We start from the raw sequence: 11,440 nt of genomic DNA on the forward strand, positions 1-11,440 counted from the left end.
CAGTCCCTCAGAACCCCCAGGGCTTCTCATGTGCAGTTTGAAAACATCCTGACCAACGTTCTCTCCTTGACCAAACTCTACTCAAGCTCTCCTGAACTCTTTTTCAACCAGGCCTCAAGGTTTGGATTTCTGTATTCATCTCTGCATTGTCCAGTTTTATTAAGAATCCTGCTAAATTGGTTTAGCTAGAATCTCTCAACTTCCATATCGGATCACTCTCAATATCTGATCAGGTTCCTCATCATCCACGCGCCACCTCCCCGCCCCCCTACTCCCCAGCCGGAACCACCAACCCCGACCTGGTCCTACTTGCCCAGGCTATATTCAGAATTGAGCTTGGTTCTCTACTGAGGTCTCTTTCTCCTTTTGCAATAGTCCTAAATAAAATATGTTTTCGCTATTTTAACTACAGTCCAGCTCTGATTTTTCTTTAACAATCCCAATTAGCTTGACTCTCTCATTTGATAGATGAGCAGAGGAGTCTAGAGAGAGGATATTACTAGAACCTGAATGTCTTGATTCCACACCCAGCCCATTTCCCTTTATACCACACCAAGAATGGGGGAAGCCCTTGATAAGAGTGTAAAGGAAGCGGTGATGGCAGGGACTCACGGCAGGGAGGCAGGGGGAAGACAGAATGCAGAAAGATGGATATAAGCAACACTTTTGGAAGAAAAACCCAAGAGGGCATATCTGACTGAAGGAGGTCAGAGGCAGTTCTTTCACATGTAAAAGACAGTTTCCTTGTGCAGACAAAAGGAAAAAGACCCCTTTCTGACATTTGAGACCCCTTTCTGACATTTAAGGGAGATGATGCTATGTTCTCCTTCAGTTCCTTGGGCCAGAAGACCACATCTCTTGTGTTACATAGGGACATGAATTACTGAGATCACCTAATTACTGAAATAGCCATTTTGTAAAATGTTGTTTCTTAAATCAATGAAAACCTCATCTCAGAGTTACAACATTTGGGTCGTTCTCTGGAATTTTTGCTAATCAGTCTGTGAACCATCTGGAATGTTTAAACAATACAGTAAAGTGGTAGTGATTCTCAATATTCTGTTCCACCTCTGCCCATCCCCGTCTCTGCCACAGGGATGACAGGAATGCAGAGGAAATCTTTAAAATACCTGAAAAACTGTTCATTTTACAAAGTTGTATGTATCTGTACAATGTAAGACATCCAGTGGATATTTTAATCTTTGGGGAACAAATTCAACCATACCGATACGTGATCTCTAAGCCTGATTCAAGTTCACACCCTTTCTCTTTAAAATACCTAGGAGCAGAAGAACCATGTTTCTGGAGGACAGTTTGTCAATGGGTACCAGAGGCCATCAAACATGTTCATATTCTTTGATCCAGCAATTCTGCTCCTAGGAATCCATCCTAGACAAATATCAGAGATGTATACAGAAATTTATGCAAAAGGTTGTTCACTGTGGTGTTATTCATAATTTTTAAAATTAGGAACAATTTAAATGATTGTCAAGAGAGATTGGTTAAATAAATTATGGTAGAGCTATAGGATAAAATAGCATGATTATTAAAGTCATTTGCAAGAGAATATTCAGTGTCACGGAAGTATTTATAAATTACTAGGGGGAAATGCAGGTTGTAAAACGTGACACTATATTATTCCAAATTTATATCTCATGTTATAAAATATACACATTTAGAAAATATATGTAACTTAGATATGAATTGGGCCCTCTCTGCTTCTCAAGACCTAGTGATAATTGGCTCAGTCTCTCTTCACCACTCCCATGGATTGTGGAAGTTCAAAGCCTTCCCTGAGAAATCTTGCGATTTCTAAGTAGGAGGGTGAGGGGGAAGACACTTGTGTTATCATGACTACACCACGTTGGCCCAGATGTGAAGCTCCGCCCCATCTTTAATTTATATAGAATACCATTACATGCTGGTACCCGCACACACCGATACACAACAACAGCAGCGCAAGCACCTGGGAATGTGGAGGATGGGAAAAAAGGAGTGTGTACTTCAGCTTGTAAACCACTTTAAACTGCATCTTCAAATTCTGCCAATGTATTCAGCTTATTCAAGTTTATGCAAATAAATACGTGCGTACATCACAAAATGTAAAAAAGCATTGTGACGAGGAATCGGGAAAGCAATGGTTCAACACATGCAAGTCCAGACACCCAAAGTGCTCCAGGTAGCAGTGTGTGTGGCTACTGTTGTGTAGACATCCCTGCATTAATTCTAATTAATGCTTTGCACATTTAGGCCAATAGTGAAATAAAATCAGTTTAGCCCAGGTGACAGAGCTCTCCAAGCCCATTTCCCACAAAATGTCCTAACATTAAGAATAGAAAGGATTTCATTCAAAAATAGAAATAAAATTCTGGTACAATTCTGGTATTTGCCACCAATACACGTGTTACGAAGAAAGAGAATAGCAGAGTTGTTTTAGTGCATGTAAGATAGGACCTCAGAACGCTCCACATACTTTAAGGAAAAAAATCAGAGGCTCTGATAGGGGGTTGTGTGTTCCTGACTTATGCTTCCGCATTGTCTTATCTAAACATCAATTTCTCCACAAAAGGGAAAAGGGCTTGAAAGGGAGCCCCTCCCTTGCACACAGCCTGTCTTAGCCTGCTCGAGTGGCCATGACAAAATACCACAAATGGAGGGAGCTTAAACGACAGATTTATTTTCTCACAGTTCTGGAGTCTGCAGGTTGGAGATCGGGGTACGGCACGGTCAAGTTCCTGGTCAGGGCCCGCTCCCTGGCTTGTCCATGGCCGCCTTCACTGTGTCCTCATATGGTGGAGAGAGAGCTCTGCTCTCTCTTCCTCTTATGATAAGGGCACTTTTCCCACCATAGAAGCCCCTCCCCCGTCACCTCATCTAAACACCTAATCACCTTCCAAAGCCTCCATCTCCAAATACCATCGTGTTGGGAATTAGGGCTTCAACATATGCATTTGGAGGGAACACATTTCAGTCCCTAGCACGACTCCCAGCCCTTCTTCATTTGGGGCCCATGATATCACTGTTAATACCTGTCGTCTGTGATCATAGTTGGAGCCCCTCATTCAGAGAAAGCAGGTGTTGTGTCTTGTCTCTCTGACCAGGTACAGTCTTTGGATCTGATTTACTAACTCTCTTATTTTGCCTACTAAATAACCCATTACTGTTCTCTCTTGTCACCCTCACCTGGTCAATATGACCAGTGACACGGAATTCAAAAGGAGCCCCATCATCTTTACAATAATTTAGAAATAATCTAAGTAGTGCGGTCCATGTTGTTTCGCTTGCTTAGGGCGCCCCCACATGTCTCTGAAGGGAACTACCACTTAAGTTCTTTGAAAAATCATAATCACTTTGAATCAATCACTCGTAACAATTTTTGTCTTCACTGAGCACCTGCTGTAGCTGAAGCTTCAAGGTGGCGATACAAAAGTGATTATAACATCGATCTCGCCCTGAAGAAACTTGCGGTTTCGTAGAGAAGATCAGACGGGCAGAAAGAAATTTTGAAAAGAGAAGCAGAAAATCCCTTTAATTGCTCCAGAGAGTGCTATGGAAGTCTGGAAGGAGGCAAAATGAATTCCAGCTGGGGGTGCCTGAAAGGCTTCATGGAATACGAGGTATCTGATATGGGCCTTGAAGACTGGGTATGATTTAGGGCCAGTAATTCATCGGTTCTTTTGTGAAATCTTTTAAGCAGTGGTAAAATAAAGCCATCAAGGCAGAAAAGTGCAGGACTTATGGGAGTTTTATGTTGTGGAGACATGAATTTGTGAAGGGCAATGATGTGAATTAAGATCAAACAAACCTGATGTCAACCGTAATGGAAAAATAAAATATAAAAATAAACAAATATTTTTAAAAGATCAAACTTGAATTTCTCGGGGTGACATAGTGGGAGCCAGAGAAGGTACTTGAGCAGAGGAGAGAAGTTCAGTTATGCTTTGATTTGTTCAACAGCCTCATTCAACAAATATTAGTGTGTCTACCTGTGCCAGGCACAAGGCACTGGGTACATGGTGGTGAGAAAAATATACATAGGCCCTGCTCTCACAAAGCTTATAGTATGGAGAGATAATAAAGAAGTATTCATATGAATAAATACCTGATTAAAGATTACGATAAGGCAGATGAAGAACAAGATTCTGTATGGGACTAATGAGGGGCTAGAACTTAAATGAAATTGAGGTTCAGGGAAGTCCTCTTTGAGAAAATGCTATTAGAACTGAGACCTGAAGGATGCACGAAGATGGCCAGGTAAAGGTTTGAGAAATGAACCTTCCACGCTCGTGTCAAGGCCTAAAGAGGAGAAGAATTTTCTGAGCTCAAGAGACTGGAAAAAGGCTGACGTGAGTGGAGGGTAGGAGCAAGGGAGAGGGCGGCAGGAGGTGGCACCAAGGGAAACGGGCACTAGTTCATGCTGACCTTGCATGTCATGGCATGAGCCTGGATTTTAGGTGCCACAGAGAACTGGTGAGCAAGTGGACCACGTCCACATGTATAAACACCTCGCTGGTACAGTGTGAAGAATGCACCAGAAGTAAGTATGGGTGGCTCTGGGACACTAATTAGGAGGTTTCTGCAGTTGCCAGGGGAGACAGTCACGGCTGCAAAGAGGCAGTTGTCAGTGGGGGTGGAGAAGAGGGCTCCCAGGAGGCTAATCTGTCCACAATCAAGTATGGATATCCAAGGAAAAGGCTAGAGGTGGTGGGTGGGGGCATATTAGGAGGCTGCTGCAATTGTGGGCCATCGTAATGGGGTGTGAGAGTGAAGCATGAGAGAGGAGGGTGGTCAGTACATAGTAAGGACAAACCTCACCCAAACTCCCAAGGTGGGGAAGCCCCAGTGTAAGGGGAAAGTAAGGGTAAGAAAGGCGTTCGAGGAGATGGGAAAGCTTTGAACCTGTGTAGGAATAAAAGGAAGATGTGTGATCAAGGGAGGGCAGAGGATGAGTTTGGATTGGGATCTCTCAGCTTTGGGAAGCAAAGACGATACCTGATTGGAGATGTCCAGGAAGGAGTGAGAAACGAGGCCGGAAACAAACGGTGGTATAATGAGACTGTGACTCCCTAACTTCTGACCAAGCTAAGTTCCATTTGGAGAGGGGAGAGCAGTGACGGTGGGGGCACAGTGGTGGCGTCACAGTGGCGGGGTGAGGGGTTGATCAGAGAGACAACATGAAGGCACCCAGAGCCCGAGGGAGCGCCGCGAAGAGAGAAACTCGGAAATTCCCATGGAAGTCACCAAAAATAACTACCACTTATTCTGAAATTGTATTACATTATGTTATATAAAAATAATAACAGCTCAAAATGGATTTAAAACTTGAATGTAAGACTTGAAACCATAAGAAGAAAACGCAGGTGGTAAAACTCCTTGACATTGGTCTTGGCAATTATTTTTTTAGGTTTGACACCAAAAGCAAAGGCAATAAAAGCAAAATAAATGGGTGGGACTATATCAAACTAAAAAGCTTCTGTACAAGAAAGGAAACCATCAATGAATTGAAAAGGCAACCTACCAAATTGGAGAAAATATTTGCAAATCATATGTCTGTCTAATCAGGGGTTAACATCTCAAATATATAAAGAACTCATATAACTCAATAGCAAAAAAAAAAAATCTGATTAAAAAATGGGTAGCAGATCTGAATAGACATTTTTCCAAAAAACACACACAGATGGCCAACAGACAAAGGAAAAGATGCTCAACATCACCAATCATCAGGGAAATGCAAATCAAAACCACAATGAGATATCACCTCACACTTGTCAGAATGGCCATCACCAAAAATACAGGAAATAAGAAATGTTGGTGAGAGAGTGGAGAAAAGAGAACCCTTGTGCACTTTTGGGGGGAATGTAAATTGGCGTAGCCGCTGTGGAAAACAGTATAGTTTCCTCAAAAGATTAAAAATCGAACTACCATATGACCCAGGAAGTCCACCTCTAGATATTCATCAAAAGGAAAATAAAACACTAACTCGAGAAGACATATGCATCCCCGTGTTGACTGCAGCATTATTTACAATAGCCAAGACATGTAAACGACCTGGGTATCCATCGGTAGATGAATGAAGAAAATATATAACAGAATGTGTAATGAAATATTATTCGGCCATTAAAAAGAAAAGAATCTTGCTTTTGCAACAACAGGGATGGACCTTTGAGAGCATTATGCTAGGTGAAATAAGTTAAAGAGAGAAAGACACAAAGACTGTATCATCTCACTTGCATATGGAATCAAAAACAAACTAACAAACACAGAAAACAAACTCGTAGATACAGAAAACAGATGGGTGGTAGATATTAACTAGACTTTATTGTGGTGATCGCTTTGTAATATATGAATATTAAATTATTATGTTATATACCTGAAACTAATATAATGTTATGTCAATTATATCTCCAAAAAATAATAAGACTATTGAAATTTAGAGCCACTCAGCTCTGCACAGGGCTTACCAGATACACAGAGACTCAGAAAGCTATCGCATAGGGGGAACGAGCTCACATCTACTCTCTCTAATGTTTTTCATTCTGTAAGGATCCAAAGCTCCCCTCAGGGATCTCAGAGAAGTCAGCTTTAGCTTTCATAAGCTTTAGCGTCCTTACAGTAGAATAGCATCCCCCCTCTGCCCCTCACCCAGTTTCATCCTTCTTCAGGGCATGCATCACCATCTGCCACTCTATCCACAGACCTGTTCCTTTTTGGCTTCCATGCACTAGAATTCAAGCCCTCTGAGAGATGGGACTTAATTCTCTTCACGGCCGTCTCCCCAGTGCCAAGAACAGCACATGATACGCTCAACGAATATTTTTGGAATGGATAAAAGTATCACTTCCCTTGTTTTGCAGACGAGGAAACAGGCTCAGAGATAACTTGCTGAGGTCATTAAATTAGGAATCTCATGACAACCAAGAACTAAACGGGCCCCATCGCTCCCTCCCAATGACCAGGTAGGAAATTTCCCAGTTCCTGCAGTCAAGCACCGCCCCCCCAGCACCCTCCACCCCACCCCCATGACTCTGCTGAGGCTCCCTGGAATATGTGGGCACTAGATCACTGGCACAGCGGGATGTTCCACTTGGCTGAAGGTTAACCTGTGCGATGCCAGGATTTCCACTGTTTTCCTTCCTCGTAAAGTATCGAAACATAATGTAACCTCTTCCTGTGGTGGGATTGTAATTATTGTGAGGTGTGGAGTGGAGGCAGGAGGTGCAGAAGCCAGGAACCAGTGGGGGTGCAGCCCCAGCGGTGGCCCTGCGATTTGTTTTTCCGAGGCTGGCCTGCTCCGTGGTCTCTCGTCCCTTCCTCATCGGGGGACCATGAACCGTGTTGAGCCGCACAGCTCTTTGGCCTCCGCATGCCTGCCTTCCTCCAGCACCATGTAAGAGATCAAATGCTGAGCACTCCTCTCCCAAAGGACTCCTGGCCCTCCCGGAACCCTCCACCCTTTAACTTCGCAATCTCATCCAAAACATTATCTACAGCCACGATGCGGGAAACGCACGCTTCTTCATCAGTTTATATCACTTTTCCATATCCCTTACTTGAAGTCACTGAGTTCATTTGGTTTAAGCCATCCATGCAAACTCAAGAATTTGGGTTAAGTTAAACAGAAATAAAAGGAAGCTCATTTCATCCATGCATCCCCGTCCTCCCCCCACCACACACACACCATTTAGTTTCTAAATTTTCACCCAACTTAAGGCATGGGTCTTTGTGAAGAAATTTTAGATTTGCAAAAGGTGTTTGGATAATGACTGGTGGATTATATATAAAATCCAAAATAAAATGTGTGTTTTATTTAACTGAAAAGAGACATGAAAAGCATCTGTAGTTGTGTGAAACAATGGAAGTCTGAAACATTTCTGGTTTATGGGTGCTTGACCCTCCTATGACTTTTGTTGGAGGGGAGGGGGGACAGATGTGGAGAGAAAGAGGGTGGAAAGCTAACACAGAAGAGTCGGCCAGATGCCAGAGGGATCTCCGCTGAAACTAAGCTCCCATATCTTTCATATTGTACCTCTGAACCCTGTCATTACATGTCTGTCTTAGAAGGGCCTGAAATCAATAAAAAGAAGGATTTCAAAAACCACTCCATAAGCAGCTGAAAATCTGCACTTCACTTTTCTTTCTTTGTACCCTGAAGAGTTCTAAATCTTCCTTCATTCCTACATCAAGCCTGAGACACCAGGCACCCTAGAACAGTCGTTTATTCTGCATTATGTCATTATGTCTGCAACGTTCTGCCAAGCATCTGTGGGTCTTTAAAAGAAATGTGAAAAGGTAGCAAAGACACATCTGTGTGGCAAAGACATGCGGCAGAGGGAAGGAGCACATAAATCAAAGGCAGAGAGAAGCCTGCTAGCAACCTGGAAATCAAATTGTGTCAGGGAGAAGGTCCACGTGGAAAAATAGATTAGAAGGGCGCTGAACGAGAGAAAAGAAAGACAAGCAGCCTCAACCAAAATTAATGAGAGGCACAGGGGGCCTGGAGAAACAGCCCGAATGTAAAAACCACTGCACTGCTGAAGGATGGAGGAGCATCTCAGTCAGTGACATCGACTTGTGTTTGGGTAACGCGATGGCCGTCCGTCTCCACTTCGCTCTTTGTGCGTTTCGCCACTCTCAAACCAGGGCTCCTCAGAAACGAGCGGAGGAAGGAGACATGAAAGGGAGGAGAGAGCAGGCATAGGAATTTAGATGAAAACTTCACCGCAGCACCATCCTTCAGGTGACCTTGGAGCCCGGTCCTAACTTTGTGACCGCTGTGCTGACGGGGAGCGGGGCTGGCAGGGCCTCTCTGAACTGGGATGATGACACCTGTCTCACAGGTGACGCTGAGATGGCATCCGTAAAGTGCCAACTGCAGGCACTGGCACAGAGGGGGACTTCTCAAAGAGCAGCTGTTATTATTATCAAAAAAAATTTAAAAGCAAGTGGACATTGTCTCTGAAACCTTCCATTTTCATCTGTGACTTTCGGGCTCTGAGTGCCGTACTAGTTCCTTCTTTATCTCAAACCCTATATTCCAGTTCTCTCCTCTACTCTAACTCCGACATTGGGACAGAACAGTCTCTGCATCTCCCAACACCCCCCCAATTTTTTTTTAAATTTAATACCTATCTACTAAACATTTAACAAAAGCAAACACAAACATGCAAAAATTAAGGTCGGAAAGCCCTGTCTACCATCCAGCCCCTGACCTTGCCAACAAAACATCTAAGATGCAAGTCTGAGCCTATCTAGACTTGAATCCCAGAAAAGCAGGTGACTTTGACAAATGACTTCAGTGATGTGATTCTGGACCATCCAGAATGCTTCCATTCCAAGTAACTAAGCACCCCAACAGCAGTTGCCCAAACAATAAAACTATCTCCCACAACAGACTGTCATAATCACCAGAGAATGAAGGGTCAACTGGATGTATTGAAAATCTCATTAAAATCCACGAGTTTTGAATTTTCATTTACTGTCATAGATTGTTCCCTGCACTGTCGCAAGACAATTACACTCACCAAAGAAGTCCAAAAGCCAAAAGAGAAACTCCTATGGTGTGTCTTTTTTAAAGCACAAGGATTAGTCTCCAAAGACTGTAAACAGCCTTTGTCAGATCTGTAACAGAGGACTTGCAAAGCCACCCTCTGGGCAAAAGTCCTACAGTCTCTCCCACTGGACTCTACAACCTCCCCATTGTTCTAAGGGGAAGCAGAAGAGCCTGTCCCTCTGAGTCCATGAGACAATACAATTAGTACCTTACACTACTCTCAGTATGAAGGTGAGACATGTCTTCTGATGGTGGACTCTGGCCCATGATGCTGATCATTCTGATCAGATTTTTTGATCCTGCTAACCTTTGCAGCCTGACGGAGCATGTACTGCCTCTTCTGCAGAAACATATAAATCCCAGGGCAGAAACTCAGGCGCTCTAGAAATTTAACTTCATTTTATTTATGAGCTTAATTTTTATTTCAAACCCTCATTCTGTCTGATGGCAGAAACTTAATCTAAGCCAGTTTGGAGTTCTATCCCCGATCCCCGAGTAATAAGCATAAATTAGTTTATAACACCAAGGCTCTGTGCTTGGATAGTGTGGTAATAATTAGGAAGTCATTGCTCAGAAAGACTGTAGCTCCCTTCTTCCAGACATATGGGAGGGCTGTACTTCACACACCTGTGTGGCCGCATGACCTGCTTCTGCAAATGAAACACAAGCGCAAGTAGCATTTCCAGAAGGAAGCTTTAAGCACCAGTTCATGCTTCTCCCGATTCCTTTTTGTTAAATTCCTCTGCCACAGAGACTGTCAGCTTTTCAGAGAGAGGCTGCTCTAACAGGTCCCTGGGTGAAGACAGCACTAACCCAGCACAAAGCTTTCAGCTGATCTGCAGTAGACCTACTGTGTGAGTGAGAAATGAGCTACTTAGACTTGCTTTTGTTGTTTTTGTTACCTCTGCATATTCTAGTCTGCATACAGGTGATGGCATCTATCCAAGATGTCCAACCTTGTTTTCAACTTGTCAGTCCACACTGAGTCATCTTCCATTCCCCCCTCGCTCCCCTTAAAGATTCTTTGGGTCCAGACCTCTCTCAGCTGCTCCGAGCCCCTGTCAGAGGACAGGGGCCAGTCTGCTGTCACAGCATCACACTGGGCCATGTGAAATTCTGTGACGTGCTCAGGCTCATCTGCCCAAACATTTCATACCACCTTGATTCTTATGACTCCCCTTGGGTTCTAAAAAGGAAGAGTAGCAAGCCTGCTTCTGCCCTAGTTGTGGTTTCCCACCAGTCCAATTTCTCCAGGAGGCTTTGCCCACCACCCTGCTAAATCCCACCACAATTGCCCTGTTCTGGCTTTTCCTACAAGTCCTACTTGCTCTTTCCTTGCCCCTAAACCTGGAGGACCTTAATTTGGTCTCAGACAGGAAGACTTGCTCTCACCTATCCGTGCCTTTCCCCCAATATATTATGCCTGTTCGGTGTCTTTCCTACCCCCACCTGCATTTGAAAAACCCAAGAGATAAATATAGATTCCAGGGCTTCCCGAAGAGAGGGCATAAAGCATGCAAAAGTCAACGCCCGAATGGAATACATTTCACGTCCTGGCCTGTGATCACCTGCCAGGCCTGGGCGTTTTCCCGTGGGTGGGATGAAGTAACAAAGTGGCACAGTAGCTCACACCACTCACCACCTGATGTAATGACATTCATTTTTCTAATCTAGGCACACCACCACATTCTTTGTGTTGGTGCAGAAAGAAACAGAACAGCCCAGACCTGGCATCCCTTAAACTTATTATCTGGGGTGCTAAGGCAAACAATCCGCAGAGAACACACAGCCAAGATCGCCTGCAGGTTTGGAGTCCGCAACCTTCACCCCTGGCCCCTACGCGCAACCCCTCGGGGGCGGGGCGCCAGGGGCCTGGGGGGCGGGGCTGTA

This window comes from Pteropus alecto, unplaced genomic scaffold (assembly GCF_000325575.1).
Source record: "Pteropus alecto unplaced genomic scaffold, ASM32557v1 scaffold11, whole genome shotgun sequence".
NCBI classification, from domain to species: Eukaryota; Metazoa; Chordata; class Mammalia; order Chiroptera; family Pteropodidae; genus Pteropus; species Pteropus alecto.